This window comes from Gopherus evgoodei, chromosome 5 (assembly GCF_007399415.2).
Source record: "Gopherus evgoodei ecotype Sinaloan lineage chromosome 5, rGopEvg1_v1.p, whole genome shotgun sequence".
Taxonomy (NCBI): domain Eukaryota; kingdom Metazoa; phylum Chordata; order Testudines; family Testudinidae; genus Gopherus; species Gopherus evgoodei.
In genome coordinates this window covers 146,594,696-146,613,227 of record NC_044326.1, presented here as the reverse complement: position 1 = coordinate 146,613,227, position 18,532 = coordinate 146,594,696, and the positions used below count along the sequence as shown (strand labels likewise).

At 51.7% G+C, this 18,532-nt stretch overlaps 3 non-coding genes across 3 annotated transcripts; 1 reads left to right on the top strand and 2 right to left on the bottom strand.

Moving 5' to 3' along the window:
- The first annotated feature begins 6,132 nt into the window (after positions 1-6,132).
- Positions 6,133-6,206, top strand: TRNAI-UAU. Its single transcript has one exon. It is a non-coding gene; the product is annotated as a tRNA-Ile (tRNA).
- A 9,710-nt stretch (positions 6,207-15,916) lies between these two features.
- TRNAF-GAA lies at positions 15,917-15,989 on the bottom strand. The gene has a single exon. It is a non-coding gene; the product is annotated as a tRNA-Phe (tRNA).
- Positions 15,990-17,527: 1,538 nt separating this feature from the next.
- TRNAL-UAA lies at positions 17,528-17,609 on the bottom strand. The gene has a single exon. It is a non-coding gene; the product is annotated as a tRNA-Leu (tRNA).
- Between the last annotated feature and the right edge of the window lie 923 nt (positions 17,610-18,532).

Sequence of the window (18,532 nt, the reverse complement as noted above, 5' to 3'; positions counted from 1 at the left end):
TTGATATACAGTTACTGCACTACACAATGGTTCTGTTCTCACAGAATTGTCACTTCAAATGGCTCAGACCAGCTCCCCCAGCACACTCACGGCTGTGCATTAGTGTAATTGTGCCCATGTTGAACAGCAAGAGTTCCTGCCCATTTCCCTTCCAGCTGGAGCATGATTAGTGTGTTTGTGGTTAACGACATTGCTATAGATTGTTGTTCATTCCCCACTCTGACAATTCAGACAGTCCCTTTCCTATTCGAATCTCCACCATATCATTCCAATAGCCGGGGGGCGGATTTCTCTGGGGCACTGAAATGTTTCAGGGGATTGGTGTGTGAGCTCAGCCTTGCATTCCATCCCTGATGTTTCATGGACTAACAACAGCAGCAGAAAGAAAGAAAGAGCCGAGCCAATATCTCCCTGGCAGGGATGCAGGTGACCACGTCCCCTCTGTCTGACCATTGCCATTGCAGGAGAGAAGGGTTCACTGGAATCGAATGCCCTGGCTCAGACAAGAGACACAGGGAGGTTTTACTGTTATTGGATCTGTGCAAAGGAAATTGTGGCTCTATGTGAAATTGAGGAGGGAAATGAAACGTCCACATGGTGGCCCAGTGCCTTAAGGAATGTGGGCGATGGACTCTGGCTGAGAAATGATTTAACAGGAATTTGTATCAATGTATTGCCCTGATTAAAAGCTATGGCTGTAAGGTGCCACTGTTGTTAGTACTTGAACCTGCGTGGAGACATTCGAGTGGGTGTCAAGTCCATTACCTTAACGAGGGGTAGTTGATTATTTTGTCAAGATCCAAATTTCTTGGTCAAGATCTAGTCAATGTCTAGATGACAGAGAAAATAATAAACTGATGATAATAAGAGGAATATAGAAATATTTACAGTTGCTATGGGCATAACCAGGATGATTGTTTCATGTTTCACTCTTTATATCTGACACCACCATCACCTTTCCCTTTAGCCTTGTAGTTTATCAAGGGTAAAACTAAACATCTCTTCAGATACAAGGGAGTGTTTGTGTTCATTCCTGCGAGCTACACAGGGGCTTGATGTAGCTGCTTTCAATCCTCTGGCTCTGCCAGGATAAGTAACATTTCAGGGTGTCACTGAACTGAAGGAGGGAGATCATTTTTTGACAGGTTACGCCTCCTCTTAAAGGTGTTTGTCTGGCTGGCAGCCCTGGTTCCCAGGTCTCTCCTGAGGGAAGAGAGTTTCTGTGCAAAATACTGAAACTTTTAAGAGAGAGGAAGGAAAGGCGATGGCCACATGATGGGGCCAGCACGTACCACAACATGATTATTTTATGATGGATGACTCTGAAGATTGACTGATCTCCACTTCCTTGGATTTGAAGAGACTTTAGTTTTGTACTTGGGAACCTGTAAGGCTGAAGCAATTTTATGGATGATGACACTACGATTGAAGGGTTATTTAATGTTGTAGAAATCATTAAAAACACTTAGTTTCAACTTGAGCTGCCTGTTATTAAAGGCTGGTTTCTCCACGTCAGTTCCATAAGCTCTGCTAGAAAGGCCCTGGGTTCTCTCCTGCCTTTGTGGGAACTAAAGGCAATCGTCCCCTGCTGCCCTTGGCTCCAGGCTGAATTTTCTGGGGAGGGGATGTGGAATTGATTTGTTTGCTGTTGAGAAGGAAGCCAGGCCAGCTCTCAGGGAACGAGAACTCCCAGCATCTTCCCAGCCCAACCCAGGCTGCTGCCCTGTCCCAGCCTCTGTTCCCCTGGGAGCCCTGCGTGTTTGACTCTAGAGCAGGCCGGGAGCAGCAGCTGAGTCAGAGGACAGCCTGGGCTGGGCAGACGCTAGGAGCAGAGCTCCAGAGGCCTCTGCTGGCTCCCTCCTCAGCAGCAAACAATCAGTCCCCACACACACCCCGGGACAGCAGCCTGGAGCCAAGGGCAGTGTCTAGTGGGGGATTCTCTTTTTCCTCTTCCTGGGGTGAGCAGGGATCTGGGGGTGTTTCTAGCAGGGCAGTTGGAACTGAATTGGGGAACAGGCTTTTAATAACAGGCAGCTCAAGTTCAGACTAATTTTGTTACAATTTTCTTTATAATGTAAAATAATTCAAAAGTAAATGGGCAGGAATGATTGGAACTCTTTTCTCCCTGTCACACAAAGAAACGGCTTTTTGGCTTTTCATGATACAGGAGTCAGGTTCGTTCACTGTGCAGAATCAATGTGCACAGAAGCCTGTTGTGTTTCATTTCTTAAGTTCTGCTGCCATGGTGTGGCCATTTCCTTCCCCTCCTTTCTGTCCAAAGCGCAGAGCCCAGTTCCTGCAGGGAGAGAAGGACATCTTTCTTCTTTCCTTCCTCAATAGCCCCCTTCCTTGGAGAGCCCTTTGCTGGGTCTGGGTGGGGAACAGCCATTCTTGAGGATTAATTTCACACCATATTTGGGGTTGATAGATAGATTTTACAGCCAGACTAGATCACTCGGTACCTCTGCTCTGACCTGAGTCATAACAGAGTGCAGAGAATTTTACCTGGTGACTCCTACACCCACTCCAAGATCTTCTGGCTGAGCGAGGAGGTTTCATTCAGAAAGTCATCGTGTTTGGATGTGAAGGTGGGAAATGATGGGGAAATTGGCCCCTCTTTCAAGTTTCAATGTTGTAACTTCTACATCTAGGCCGGGGTGGCCAACGTGAGCCTGAGAAGGAGCCAGAATTTCCCAATGTAACTGCCAAACGTGCACCTTTGTACTACTGAGTCAATTGTGAACCTTCCCATCATTATCATTATCCCTCTGAAATAATGATGGTGATGGACACTTGGCTCTATATCCCAGTGTGCCCTGCACGTCTACAGGCTGCATTAGCCAATCCAACCATTCGGCACTTGCAGATGGGCACCTCTGTACTGTGCCTGAGTCTTGTACAGCTATGAAAGGCTGGTAGATGCCAATATTTCCCTGTCTTTTTAACCTGCACTAATACCAGGCCAGGCCAGGGCTGGGAAGAGAGAGAGAGCAGCAGGTTTCCGATATTGTATCCATTTCCCTTTTTCTTGACTAGTTTCTCCTCTGCATAACTTGTACTTCTTTTGCTGTGAGCCTGGCTAACTCAGCTGGTAAAGTGTCCAATTTTTAATCTGATGGTCCAGGGTTCAAGGCCTTGGTCAGGTAATAAACCACTCACTATATCTTTAAAAATTGTTCTTCTGATGTCCTTTTTGGTGTTACTTTTTCTCTTCAAGACTGTGCCTTTCCTAAGAAGGGTCTTTGTGTGTGTGGCTTTGAAGGGGAAACTTCCTGACATCCTCTCTGTCTTTGTAGCCTGGAGGAATAAAGGCCTCTGGGAACACAGCATGTTCCTTCCCTGCATGCACACGCACACATAGAAAACACAACAGAATATCCCTAAGGAATTAGAATCACCTGCTGCCTTCCTCTATCCTGCTGGATCCCCAAAAAATGATGCTCTTCAGCCTAAACCCATGTCCCCTCTACTCCCAGTGCCCCTGAGTCCCAATCCACTGCCGCTCCTATGCACACTGCTCCTCACTCCCAACCAGAGCCTACTCCTCTTCACCCTTCTCCTCTGTCTGAACCCATAGCCCCCTTCTTTTTACACTGCTCCTCAGTCCTAACCCACAGCTCCATCCTATTTCCAGTGCCCCTCAATCCCAACTCACAGGCCCCTCCTATTCCCAGTGCCCCTCAATCCCAATGCACAGGCCCCTCCTATTCCCAGTGCCCCTCAATCCCAACCCACGGCTCCCTCCTTCCCTCCAGCAGCAGGTGCTTCAGACCCCACTCAGGAAGATTTTCTTGCAAGGCTTTGTGTAGGAATCTGCATGTGGATTTTACAGTATGTTGGAAATATGTTGGGTTGCTTGCTGAAATGATCACTTTTGGCTGGTGTTGGATTCCCAGTCTCTTGTTATTGGGACAGGAGAAATAAAGGGTTGTTATCGCTGTTGTGTGAATCAAGGGCAGCACAACTGTGCTTGGCAGACCTCAATTGAGGGACTCACCCTCAATTCAATAGCAAATGCTAGGCAGGGGACAGGGGTTCCGAAACCAAGTGAGCTGGGATCTGGGTCCTAATACTAAAATTTAGGGGTTAGATCAATATTAGGACAGGATGGCTGTGGAGGGATGAGTGAGTCCCTAGACAGCACAGTGAGTACAGTGCCTTCTTATTTTCCCCCCTTTTCCACCCAGGGTGGCAGGTGAACTCTACAGAGCCACCTCTGGGCTTGCACTGACTAAGGACAACAGCTGTGAGTGGGGTGCAGAGCAGGGGAGCTCATGTTAAAGGACTTTTGGTTGCTGGACTTATGAACCGTAGGGAGAAGGACACTGCCCAGCTTAGTTGGGGGTGGGTCTTTCCCTCGTGGTTTAGATTTATGTGTTGGAGCTGCTGACATGACTTCTACTAACCCTGGCCTTACACTGTAATGTAGACATACCCTGAGAGGGCATCTGTACTGTGACAAAATCCCTGTGGCCTGGCTGGCCTGGATGATCTGATTTGGGCTCCTGGGGCTCAGAGTGGAGCTCAGGCTTGGAGACCCTCACACCTCTTGGGGTTTCAGAGGCTGGGCTCAAGCCCAAGGGTCTACATTGTAATTTTATAACCCTGCAGAACAAGCCCCACAAGCCTCAATCAACTGACCCAGGGTTTGAGAATAGTGACTTGGGTGTCTTAATGGCAGTGTAGACATAATGCTAGGCTATGTGCACACTGAAATGAAACACCCAAGGCTGTCCCGTGCCAGCTCAGGCTCCCGGGGCTTGGGCTGTGGGGTGGTAAATTTGCAGTGTAGATGTCTCAGCTCAGGCTCAATACTGGGCTCTGGGACCCCTGAAGGTTGGGAGGGAGTTTAGCAAGCAAAAAAAGGTAAAATGGCAGTGGAGTATTACCATGGACTCAATGGCATTTCTCCATTGGTCTGTCTGCTTTGAGGTAGGGACAATAACACGTCCTGCTGCATTCATTATTTCACAGGACGGTTTAGGATTTTCATTCTCAGACATTGGGCACAAAGCAGGACTCAACTCTCGGTGGAAACTAAATGAGCTGCTCACAGATTCTGGCAGCCACAATGAGCCATTTGGTTTGAGAGCCTAGACCTGCCCCTGGCCCAGAGGGATGCGGTCATCTGCAAAGTGCTTGGAACACTGACCTATCAGCTCTTAACTCCGAAACTTTCAGTAACTCTATTATCAGTGTCTGTGAGTGTAATTTAAACCATAAAAACAGTTACACTGACTGGACCAAAGGCCCACCTAACTCTGTGTTTTGTCCTTTGACAGCAGCCAATACCAGTTACCCCAAGAGCTACTCAACAAAACACTACTGTGAGTTGAATCCAGGATCTCCTGTTTATAAGGCAGGTGCTTTAGCCTGCTAAGCCATGGTGCCTGCCTGTGGCTAAGACACAGTATCTGCCCACACCTGACTCCCTGCCATCTCCACCGGGGCCTGACACGCTTTGCATGTGTTTGGATTCTGCAAAGCAGAGAAGTAGGTGACTTTTTCCTTGCAAGCTGTGTGTGTGTGTGAATCTTTGGCCAGGTCTGCACTACAAAGTTATTTCAGCATCATTATATTGCTCAGGTGTGTGAAAAACACACAACGCTCCCTCAGTCGGCAGCTTGTGGCTGGTGTACACACTGCAATGCCATATCTGGTGACAAAACTGCCCTGTTTTGGTGACAAAATAAAACCATGCTGACGAGAGGCCTAGAACTTTTTGCAGCAAACTTCAAACTGTCAGTGTAACTGCTGCTGTTCATTATATCACCATAACTGGCCTCCACTGGTATCCCACAATGCCTGCCGTGAACTCTCCTGCCCTGCATTCCTGCTACAGAGACTGGTCCCCTCCTCTTTCATGGCTCCAGAAAGTTCTAACAGCTGAGCTGCTATCTACACTGGGATTAGGGTGATAGAACTGCATTGCCAGCCTAAGTAATGTAATTACACCAACCTAATTTTGTAGTGTAAACCTGTCCAAAGAATCACACACACACACACCTTGGGAGTAAAACTTCACCTGCTCCTCTGCTTTACAGAATCCAAACATGAGCAACACTTGTCAGGGCCCAGTGGGGCTTGTCAGAGAGTCAGGTGTAGGCAAAGACGCTGCTTTAAGTAACAGTAGGCACCATGGCTTAGCTGGTTAAAGCGCTTGTTCTATAAACAGAAGATCCTGGGTTCAACTCCCAGTGGTGCCTTGACAAGTGGCTATTGGGGTGCCTGGTATTGGCTACTGTCAGAAGACAAGATTCAGAGCTAGATAGACCTATGGTTTAAATTACACTCACAGGCACTGATAATAGAGTTACCGGAAGATTGGGTGTTAAGAGCTGATAGGTCAGTGGTCCAGTCCCCTCAATGCGGTTTTACCATTTCCACTTGCTAAACTCCCTCCCAACCTCTATAAAATTACAGTGCAGACATATAGGCTTGAACTCAACCTCTGAGGCCCCATGAGGGGCAAGAGTTTCTGAATCCAGGCTTCAGTGTGAATACAAATATCTGCACCACAGTTTTTAGCCTCTCCGCTTTAACTCCATGAGCCTAAGTCAGATGACCCAGGCCAGCCCTGCTGCCATCTTTATCCCAGGACAGATGGACTCTAAGGGTACATCGTCATTGCAATGGAAGCCCAGGTGTGGCACGCTGTGCTCAAAGCAGCACCTGGAAGCCCCATAGTCACCACTCTCATATAATGATGACATGGTTAGTAAAAAGTCTGCCTGGTGAGGTATCATTTCAAAAGTCTTGATCTGTTGAACATTAATATCACGTTGGATTGTGTGTGCTCGCATTGGTTGGGAAGTTAAGAAGTTTTGCTTTGTGGGCATTACTGAGATATGTTATGAGGTTGGGAAATGCCCCCTACCAACCTTTCAGGTGCGACAATGGAGGAGCCAGACTTGCTGCTGGCCCATTAAAGGGATCCACACCCCCAAGGACTATCCCAGGTTTGTACAAAGTCTGCCTTGTGAGCAGGAGTGACTCTAGATACCAGCAAAGCACCTGCTTGGGGCAGCCCATTTGCAGGGGTGGCATGGGAGCTGAGAACCAACAGGGGCTCTGGGAGCTGTAGTTCCCTGGTTAGCTCCCTGCCTATAGAGCCAGCCCTGGAGCAGGGAAAGAACTACATTTCCCAGCATTTCCTTGGCCACTACCAACTGGAAAAGAAGGAGGGGGACCTCATGCGGCAGCGTGCTGTGAGTGGAGAGTTGCCCTGTGAATGGCAGGAAGACCATATTTTAACATTCAAAACACAGGACACTCCAGGGGGAGGGAAGTCCCACCCTGCCCCCATCCACTCCCTCCGACTGCCCCCCCCAGAAAACCCAACCCATCCAATCCCCCTGCTCCCTATCCCCTTATCACCTCCTCCTGGGAGCATTGCCCCAATTGCCCCCCAGGACCCCACCCCCTACCTGTCCCCTGACAAACCCCTGGGACTCCCATGCCTGTCCAACCGCTGCCTGTCTGCTGACTGCCCCCCCACCTCTGATCCATCTAACCCCCCTTTCTCCCTGCCCGACTGCCCCCCCAAACCTCCCTGCTGCCTGTCCCCTGACTGCCCCCCGAACCTATGACCCATCTAAACCCCCTTCTCTCTGCCCCTGACTGCCCCCCTGAACCTTTGCCCCATCCAACCCCCCCTCGCTTCCTGTCCCTTGACTGCCCCCCCCGGAACCCAATACCCCTTCTCTAACCCCCCCGCTCCTTTATCGTGTCACTCAGACCAGCGTGTCTGGCTCCGCGCAGCTTGAGACACACTGCTGCATACATGCTGCCATGCTCCCCCATGGAGCCCACAGCCTCCCCTTCCCCCCACACACACACCCAGCACCTGCCTTCCAGATTTGAACACCTCAAAATTCAGGAGTGCTGAAGCTCAGTTTGGGCAGCTGGTACTTCATTTCTCCCAAATCAAATAGGCTGATCCGCTGTAATTTGCTGTTGAAAAAAGTAGGATAAAATTGAGCAAGAAATGCTTCCCAGTGGTTATTAGGACTGGAACTGCTATTTTCAACAGCCATTGCCTTTTTGTTTGTTTGTTTAAAAGGAAGACATTGATTTTGCACTGGCAAATTCCCCATAGAAAGAAAGACTGGAACAAAAGAATAATAAAGGCATCTCAACTTTTCCTCATTTATGGAGGACAGTCTTATAATATGCATCCGGATATCTTCCAATCACACAAGCTGAAAATTGTTCCACTTTACTGCAGCTCTGTAACCATATGGGATCCAAGCCTGTCTGTGTTTTGTGCACATCCAAAATTCGTGCTAGATGACCTGCCCTGGGAGTGAGTTACCAGTGACCCAGGACTGCGGCGGAAGGAGGGTGCAGGTGGCGGGGGGAAGCCCAGCACTGGGGCGGCAGGGGTATGTGGGAGGGAGCCCAGGGGGTCAGGGCTGGCTCTAGGTTTTTTGCTGCCCCAAGCAAAAAAAAGGTTAACTGCCCCAGGCCGCCCCCACCTGCTGCCCCAGTACTTGGCTTCCCCACCACCAGTGCCCTCCCCATTGGTACTGTCATTGCTCAGCAAAATTTTCATCCCCAATCCCTGCCTAGCAGTCCTCTGGCAGCATTCCTGAGGGCTGCTCTGCCTCACTTTCTTCCTACCATGTTGGGAAAGAGCTCTCATCATTAAAGGTCAAGTGGGCCAATTAGGGGCAGAAGCCCATTCTATGTTTTCCTACTGCAGAGCCCAAGCTCAGGAACTCATTTTGGATGCACGCACTGCAGTGCTCCCAGAGAGCAAGCAATCCCTGCACAAAGACAGATGATAGGCCCTGTCAAAGCCCGGGATTGAACCAGGGACCAGCTTCAGTCTAATGCTCTCCCAACTGAGCTACTTTGGCAGTTGTATGATAGCATTTTGGCCTGTTACTTCTCTGCCTGGGATGTTTTTCTCAGCAGTTGCACACAGAAAGGACAGGAAAACGAATGGCTGCTCCACTCCCCCACTGGAGGAACCCAGCGCCCTTAGCTGTGATGAGTAAGAAGTGGCTGTTGGCTGACAGGTCCTGTCCCCCAGGAGCTGGAACAGCAGCTGCCGCCTCCCCGTCGGCTCCAGGCTGTGGGAAATGCTCATTGCCTGGCTGCATGGGCGGACGCTGCTCCGTGCTCTGGAGAGCGTCTGTATTGCTCTGTCAACCCCCTGTCTTCACTGTGCCAGTCTGGTAAGGTCCCAAGTGCCCCTCCGGCCTGGCAGCTGAGAGTCTGTGCAGACATCAGCCCCCCTGCCAGCCCCAGAGCCAGCAGCAGCACCAGCCCCACCCCCCAGCACCGCAGGGGCACTCAATGCACTTCCTGTGGGGAAATGGCTCCTTGGCATCCAGCTGCTAGAGAGAGAGCCAGGAGAGAGCAGTGTCTGGCTCACCTTGGGGGAGAGAAGAGACCTGATGGGTGCGGATCTCCCTCAGCCTCCCCCGCAAGGCTGGTCAGTTGTATTGTCACTGTGATAGTCAATGCTTCCCTTCAGGGCCGGCCCTAGAGGGGTCTGGGACAAATCCGCCCTTCCCTCCCCAGGCCCTGCCCCCACCCCACGCCACCCCACCCCACCCCTTCCCCCAAGCTCCCACCCCGTCCCGTCCCATCCTATCTCTTCCAGTCCTGCACTTCCCTGCCCCATTTCTCTCCCTCCCCCACCTCTTCTCGTCCCTGCTCCTCCCCCTCCCCACCCAGTGCCTCCTGCACCCCACTGAACAGCTGATCACTGGCAGGTGGGAGGTGCTGAAGGGGAAGAGGAGGAGCTTGTCAGCAAGGCCTGTAGTGCGGGAGGGGGGAGGTGGTTGCCAGTGGGTGCTGAGCACCTATTTTTCCTTTGTTGGTTCTGCATCCCCATAGCGTCGCTGACTCGACTCCTTTCGCATTCTAGAGAGAGGAGCAGAACCAGGGCTACGGCTGATCTATGGGTCACCAGGTGAGTGGCAGAGGCGTCAGGTGCTGAGAATTTGCCTGACTCCTCAGGGACACAGTGTGAGGTGATGCCCCAGGGATCTCTATATAAGGAGCAGAACAGGATTTCCTTGGGGTGGGGAGAGAATTGGGAGTGTCTCAGGGGGTGTACAGCGGTATTGCCCAGGTGAGAGACTGGCTAAAACACAGACTTTGCTGTTAGCAAGATTTGAACTTGCACAGGGGAACCCTATTGGATTTCGACTCCAACACCTTAACCACTCAGCCATCAGCACAAAAATGACCCCATGCCAGAGAAACTGATAAAGAATCACAATGTCGAGGCTTGAAGTCATCTGAACTACAGAATTCCCACCGCAAACCTGGCTCCCAAAGCATAGAGGGGATTTGGGGTTTGTTCTCTTTGCTTAGCCATGTGCAGTCGCACAGAGAGCGCGTTTAAAAGTCTCCCCTCCCTCAGAGTGGGAATGGGAAATGATTCTCAACTTGAAGCCTGATGTGGGGTGACCTGACGTCCTGATTTTATCGGGACTATCCCAGTATTTGCTTGTTTGTCCCACGTCCTGACCAATGTTTGGTCAGGACACTGGACAAACAAATAATTTTACCCTCTTCTCCGGCACACAGGCATAGTCCAGAGGGACACTTTCCCCCCAACACCCCGACTCCGGCCCCTCATTCCCCCAATGGATGCCTCCCCAAATCCCAGCCCTGGCTCTGCCCCCAGTCCCACCTCCTCACTGCCCCATTGGATCCCTCCCCAAATCCTCACCCTGGCCCCGCCTATACCCAAGCACATCAGGTTTGCACACGGGCCATGGCCATGGCTGGGAGCGCAGCGCGGAAGCTGCTCCAGCCCTGCAGCCTGCAGGGCAGCGCAGTGGGGCTGGGGACAGTGCGGAGAAGGCAGAGCCCAGGTGGGTGGGGGGCGGAGACGCATGTGGGGCGGACACAGTCCTGCCAGGAGTGGCTGGGCCCGGCTGCCTGGTTCGCCCCTTGACCAGGAGCTGCAGGAGGGGCCTGGAGCGCGACCCAGCTGCAGAGCTCGGAGCCCAAGCTGGGCCCAGGAGCGAGGGGATGGGGGAGCTGGGGGTGTAGTGGGGGTCGGAACCGAGAGTTGGTTGCAGATGGGGCTGTGCCACTGCCGCTTGGTGGCGGGGGGGCCCTCTGGCTTTTTTTTTTTGCTCTGCCCCCCGTGTCCCGATATTTCATCTTTGACATCTGGTCACCCTAGCTTGATATGAAGGGGGATGTCTGGACCAAGGGGCCAGGGACTGGCCTTTGCTAGAGAAACCACTGTCAAGTTTTAGCCACTTAGGACAAGTCAGCAAATAAGAACAACCTCAGGTATCAGTAACTGCTACAGGTTGCAAATTCCTACATGCAGCAGTTTCTGGCACTACACCTGTGCAGCTCTGCTCCCCAGCTCTTCTCAGGCTCCTGCTCTCTCCTTAGCTCTGCCCCACTCTCGCCCAGGCAGTTCCAGCCCACATGGAGGATGGGACCCCCTGGCCTGGTGACTCCCTTATTACACTGCCTGACCTGTCAGTGCGGCTAACTTGGAGCTTTGGCCTCTCCCCATTGTCCCTGGGGACTGTCAGTCTCAGGGTCCTGATTTCCCATTGATCCTTCCCCCTTCTATTGGTGCTGGGAACTAGCCAACCAACCCCCCCTCCACACACACATACCAAGTTTTAGTAAAGGGCCAAGAGCCCCCTTACACGAGCCAGCCCCATGATGATCACCAATGTTTGGAGAAGGTAGCCTGAGTTGGTCCCATGGTGTAATGGGCAGCATTCAGGACTCTGAATCCTGTAACATGATTTCAGTGGGACCTTGTGGTAAAGCCCCGGAGCTCAACTTCCCTCTCTCCAGCTGTGTAAGAGTGAATCTTTCCCCTCCTGCTGGGTGACTCACATCTCCTAGAGCCAGGTCTTTGGCTGGGATGGCCACAATGGGTTAGGGCTCTAGAACTTGCTACCTTGATGGTGGGGATTCTTGCTGCTGCACCTGATGTTCACAGGCTTGGCCCTTGTGCTTCCTACCACATTTTTCCTCTGGCCCACATGGCGCTTGAAGAAAGGAGTGCCAGGGCAGGGATTAATAGTCAGGGCTTGGCAGGAGGGAGGAAAAATCCCAGGCTGGAGCCCCACACACCTTCCCTCCTCCGGGCACCTAGAGCAGAGGCAGCCCAGCTCTGTCCGCTGGATACCTCAGCAGAGTAGGTGAGTTCATGTAAATACAGTCTGGTCCCAAAGCCTCCTCCCAACCCTGGTCATCAGTAGCTGTCAGGGGAGAGCTCATTCACACCTCGCTTACAGATCATCATTTGAAATTCTAAGGTGGGCCAACACTGCTGAAGCCAATGCACCGACATTGTCAGCAAACACCACAGCTGGGTGAGGAAACCCGGCTTTGTCCAGACTTTCCAAACCTGTTTTACTTTCTCAGGTACAAGTAGTTTTCATACGTTGTATCTGATTTTAAAGTGTGTGTTAACGTTTCAATTTCCATACAAATTTGCAACCAATGACAACATTGGCAGCGCTGCATGTAACTACCTGACCACTGAGGAAGGGGGTGTTGGGGAAATTCGGGGAAGGGGGTGCACAGCTCCCTGGCTGGGGGGTGTATAGGGAATGCCCAGTTTCACTGCATTGAGTCTCCTACTGCAGCACCTCAGTAGGTTACATCAGAGAGGAGCTGCAGTGTCTAGGCAGTGGGATGCCTGTGCCTTTAAGAGCCCAGCCCTGGGAAGCCCAGGCTGAGAGGTGCTGCCTGTGGGAGGGGAAATAGAAAAGCCCTCTGCTCCCCCCCCCATGTTTGCAAACACTGGAGTCTCAGCCCACCGGGGTAACTGTTACCCCCTGCCTGTGCAGGGGTTTAACCCTCTGGCAGCGCCTCGCACCGGGGCTGAACTCTGGCTCTTTACCCCATCCCTGACTTTGCCCTTCAGTCCCTCTCCTAACTCTGCCTCCAGCTGCTTGACCCCCCTGACCAGTCAAATTCCACCCCCTGCTCAGATCCTGGCCATCCCCCTCCTCTAATTTGCCCCCCTTTGCCCCTTTTTAATCCCTGTAAAAAGTAGGGAGTGCTGGGTCCCATTATCGGAGGCGGGGCTGGGCACCTGGGCCCTGCCTACCCAATGCTCAAAGCACCCCCCGCGATTTTGCAGATGTTTGCCGAGTGCTGAAGGGTCACCTGCAAGGGGAGAGAGACACAGTTAGGAGTCAAGTATCAGAGGGGTAGCCGTGTTAGTCTGGATCTGTAAAAGCAGCAAAGAATCCTGTGGCACCTTATAGACTAACAGATGTTTTGGAGCATGAGCTTCTGTGGCTGAATACCCACTTCGTCGGATGCATGTACTGGAAATTTCAAGGGGCAGGTATATATATGCAGGCAAGCTAGAGATAAGGAGGTTAGTTCAGTCAGGGAGGATGAGGCCCTGTTCTAGCAGTTGAGGTGTGAAAACCAAGGGAGGAGAAACTGGTTTTGTAGTTGGTAAGCCATTCACAGTCTTTGTTCAATCCTGAGCTGATGGTGTCAAATTTGCAGATGAACTGAAGCTCAGCAGTTTCTCTTTGAAGTCTGGTCCTGAAGGTTTTTTGCTGCAGGATGGCGACCTTAAGATCTGCTATAGTGTGGCCAGGGAGGTTGAAATGTTCTCCTACAGGTTTTTGTATATTGCCATTCCTAATATCTGATTTGTGTCCATTTATCCTTTTCCGTAGAGACTGTCCAGTTTGGCTGATGTACATAGCAGAGGGGCGTTGCTGGCATATGATGGCATATATTATATTGATGGACGTGCAGAAGAATGAACCGGTGATGGTGTGGCTGACCTGGTTAGGTCCTGTGATGGTGTCGCTGGTGTAGATATGTGGGCAGAGCTGGCATCGAGGTTTGTTGCATGGATTGGTTCCTGAGCTAGAGTTACTATGTTGCAGTGTGCAGTTACTGGTGAGAATATGTTTCAGTTCAGCAGCTGTCTGTGGGCGAGGACTGGCCTGCCACCCAAGGCCTGTGAAAGTGTGGGATCATTGTCCAGGATGTAGGTCCCTGATGATGCGTTGGATAGGTTTTAGCTGGGGACTGTATGTGATGGCCAGTGGAGTACTGTTGGTTTCTTTCTTGGGTTTGTCTTGCAGTAGGAGGCTTCTGGGTACACGTCTGGCTCTGTTGATCTGTTTCCTTATTTCCTCGTGCAGGTATTGTAGTTTTGAGAATGTTTGGTGGAGATTTTGTAGGTGTTGGTCTCTGTCTGAGGGGTTAGAGCAGATGCAGTTGTACCTCAGTGCTTGGCTGGTAGACAATGGATCGTGTGATGTGCCCGGGATGGAATCTGGAGGCATGAAGGTAGGCATAGCAGTCGGTAGGTTTTCGGTATAGGGTGGTGTTAATGTGACCATCATTTATTTGCACCATGGTGTCTAGGAAGTGGACCTCCCATGTAGATTGGTCCAGGCTGAGGTTGATGGTGAGGTGGAAGCTGTTGAAATCGTGGTGGAATTTTTCCAGTCTCCTTCCCATAGGTCCAGATGATGAAGGTGTCATCAATGTAGCGTAGGTAGTGAAGGGGCGTGAGTGAACAAGAGCTGAGGAAGCATTGTTCCAGGTTGGCCATAAAAATATTGGCATATTGTGGGGCCATGCGGGTGCCCATAGCAGTGCCACTGATCTGGAGAGATATATTGTCATCAAAATTGAAATAGTTGTGTGTGAGGATAAAGGCACAGACCTCAGCAGCCACTTGTGTTGTGGAATCATCAGGGATACCATTCCTAAGAGTTTGTATTCCATCTGTGTGTGGGATGTTTGTGTAGAGAGCCTCTACATCCGTGGTGGCTAGGATAGTGTTTTCTTGAAGGTCACCAATGCATTATAGTTTCCTCAGGAAATCAGTGGTGTCACGGAGATAGCTGGGAGTGCTGGTGGCATAGAGTATGAGTAGAGAGTCCACATATCCAGACAGTCCTTCAGTGAGAGTGCCAATGCCCGAGATGATGGGGCGTCCAGGATTTCCGGGTTAATGGATCTTCCACACACAGATGGAATACAAGCTGTCAGGAGCAGTATCCCTGATGATGCCACAGCGCAACTGACTGCTGAGCTCTGTGCCTTTATCCCCCAACAACAAACATCATGCAGTCCTGAGGAAGGGATCCTTTGATCTTCCCTCTCATGCCTTAACTGGGGACCATACACACTAATATAGCAGTAACCAGTGCCACAGAGCACAAAGTCCACCAGTAATGCCCTCCCTGGTCGGAGCTCCACCACCTTCTGTACTCGCACCGCGAATGTGAAAAACAAGACTTCAGCCCTATCGTTCTTCCCTGCCCTGGAGGCCCTTCTTCCAATCACCCTCTGCCTATTGAGCTACCCTAGAGTTATTAATGTGCATTTCCTGAACACCCACCATGTCCAAGTTCAGCTGCTCCAAGGCACTGAACATCAAGCACCTCCTCCTGGGCCCCCAAGTCCCTTCCACTTTCCACACAGCCATTTTCACAGATGCCCGTTCCCTGGTGCTGCCCTTGCTCAGCTTCAGAGAGGAGTTTTCATCCCCAGTGCCTGCCTAGCAGCCCTCCGGCACTATTCCTGAGGGTTACCCTGCCTTGCTCTCTTTCTGCCATGTTGGGAAAGACAGCTTTCATCGTTAAAGGTCAGGCAGGCCAACTAGCTGCCCTGCCTGACCTTTAATGATGAGAGCTGTCTTTCCCAACATGGCAGGAAGAGAGCAAGGCAGGGCAGGGCAGGGCAGGAAGAGAGCAAGCCCATTCTAGGTTTTCCTACTGCAGAGCCCAAGATCAGAGACTCACCTTCAGTGCCACCCAGAGGGGAGGCAAGTGGGGCAATTTGCCCCAGGCCCCACAGGAATACAATATCACAACTTTTTTTTAATGGAAGGGGCCCCCAGAATTGCTTTGCCCTGGCCATCCCTGAAAGGCACTGCTGTGCTGCCAGAAAAAAAGCTGCCCCTGCAGAAAGAACTTGCCAAAGCCTGGGATTGAACCAGGGACCTTTAGATCTTCAGTCTAACGCTCTCCCAACTGAGCTACTTTGGCAAGTGCATGGGATTGTTTTGGCCTGTTACTTCTCTGTCCAGGATGTTTTTGCAGCAGTTGCACACAAAAAGGATGGCATTGTGAGCGGCCCATGAAGACAAGACTCACTTTTGCCTACCTTGCTCGGCTTGACTTGCTTCCTCACACTGTTCCTGCCCTAGTGCCCGGGTTGACCTGGTGGTGGAAAGGGACTGGGGGCCAGTGGCGCTGGGAGGAAGTTGAGCTGGACCCTGAGCTAGACTAGACCATGGTGGTGAGAGTCTGGCCACCATTTGCCACCCCACCCTCTTGTCCTGGCTTCCCTCACTGGACGACATTTCGGGAGGGAAGTGGGGCTTCTGCCTCTGCTCTCCGATTTTCAAACGTCAGAGGAGTGCGAATAGGAAAATGAATGGCTGCTCCACACCCCCACTGGAGGAACCCGGCGCCCTTAGCTGTGGTGAGTAAGAAGTGGCTGTTTGCTGACAGGGCCTGTCCCCGAGAAGCTGGAACAGCAGCTGCCGCCTCCCCCTCGGCTCCAGGCTGTGGGAAATGCTCATTGCCTGGCTGCATGGCCAGATGCTGCTCCGTGCTCTGGAGAGCGTCTGTATTGCTCTGTCAACACCCTGTCTTCACTGTGCCAGTCTGGTAAGGTCCCAAGTGCCCCCTCCGGCCTGGCAGCTGAGAGTCTGTGCAGACATCAGCCCCCTGCCAGCCCCACAGGCAGCAGCAGCGCCAGCCCCCCCAGCACCACAGGGGCACTCAATGCACTTCCTGTGGGGAAATGGCTCCTTGACGTCCAGCTGCTAGAGAGAGAGCCAGGAGAGAGCAGTGTCTGGCTCACCTTGGGGGAGAGAAGAGACCTGATGAGTGTGGATCTCCCTCAGTCTCCCCCGCAAGGCTGGTCAGTTCTATTGTCACTGTGATAGTCAGTGCTTCCCTTCAGGGCCGGCCCTAGAGGGATCAGGGGTCTGGGACAAATCCCTCCTTTCCTCCAAAGGCCCTGCCCCCACTCCATCCCTTCCCCCAATCCCCCACCCCATCCCATCTCTTCCCAGCTTGCACCATTCCTCTCCCACCCCACCTCTTCCTGTCCCTGCTCCTCCCTCTCCCCACCCAGCACCTCCTGCACCCCACTGAACAGCTGATCACTGGCAAGTGGGAGGTGCTGAAGGGGAAGAGGAGGAGCTTGTCAGCAAGGCCTGTAGTGTGTGTGTGGGGGGAGCTGGCTGCCAGTGGGCGCTGAGCACCTATTTTTTCTCTGTTGATTCTGCAGCCCCACAGCTCCCATGGAGTCACTGACTTGGCTTCCTTCACACTCTGGAGAGAGGAGCAGAACCAGGGCTATGGCTGATCTATGGGGCACCAGGTGAGTAGCAGAGGCTTCAGGTGCTGAGAGTTTGCCTGACACCTCAGGGACACAGTGTGAGGTGGTGCCCCAGGGATCTCCATGAAAGGAGCAGAACAGGATTTACTTGGGGTGGGGAGAGAATTGAGAGTGTCTCAGGGGGTTGTACAGAGGTGTTGCCTGGGTGACAGACTAGCTAAAACACAGGCCTCACTGTGAGCAGGATTTGAACCTGCGCAGGGGAACCCTATTGGATTTTAACTCTAATGCCTTAACCACTCGGCCATCACAGTTGCAAGCACAAGAATGCCCCAATGCCAGAGAAACTGGTAAAGGATCACAATGCTCAGGCTTGAAGTCATCTGAACTACAGAATTCCCACCGCAAACCTGGCTCCCAAAGCACAGGGGGGATTTGGGTTTGTTCTCTTTGCTTAGCCATGTGCAGTCGCACAGAGAGCGCGTTTAAAAGTCTCCCCTCCCACAGAGCGGGAATGGGAAATGATTCTCAACTTGAAGCTTGATGTGAATGAGGATATCTGGACCACAGGGCCAGGGACTGATCTTTGCTATAGAAACCAGTGACACACAGAACCAGGCTAAGGAAAATGTTTCCTGGAGTCAGTAACTGGAATAGCAGCAGTATTGTGCAGAGAAATGTCTCACAAGAGGAGTCAGTGCACTGGTGGTTCAGTAGCAGAAGTCACAGATACAGCGGAGGAGGTCTAGCTTTGGTTTCTGGCCAACAAAGGGATGAATTTTATTGTCTCAAAATTTCAGTAGAAAAATTCAGACCCAAACTGTGTGTGGTGGGGGTTTCTCTGGTTTGTTTTGTTTTTCTCATTTGAAATGTCCTTGATCATTTTTCTGGGAAAACTTTTTGGAGAAGTCCAAGGAAGAGTCAGAACAATTACAAATCTCCACGGGAGTGAGGGGGTCTCTCAGCACCAGGGGAGGAGTGGAGATTTTCATGGAGGGGAGTTGAGGAGATAAATGAGAGGCTTTTGCTCCCGCAGAGGGAGCGGCTTGGCAGGTTCATTTTTACCAAGTGAACCCCCCTCTCCCACACACACATGTTGATCCCCTGCTGCTGCTACCCCAGCTCAGAGCCCACTGTCACCCCCAGTATGTGACCTACAGCTTCCCACTGACAAAGCCCTTATCTATCAGATACAAAATCCCCTCGTCTGCCCCTTCTCCCAGCTGAGACCTCTCCC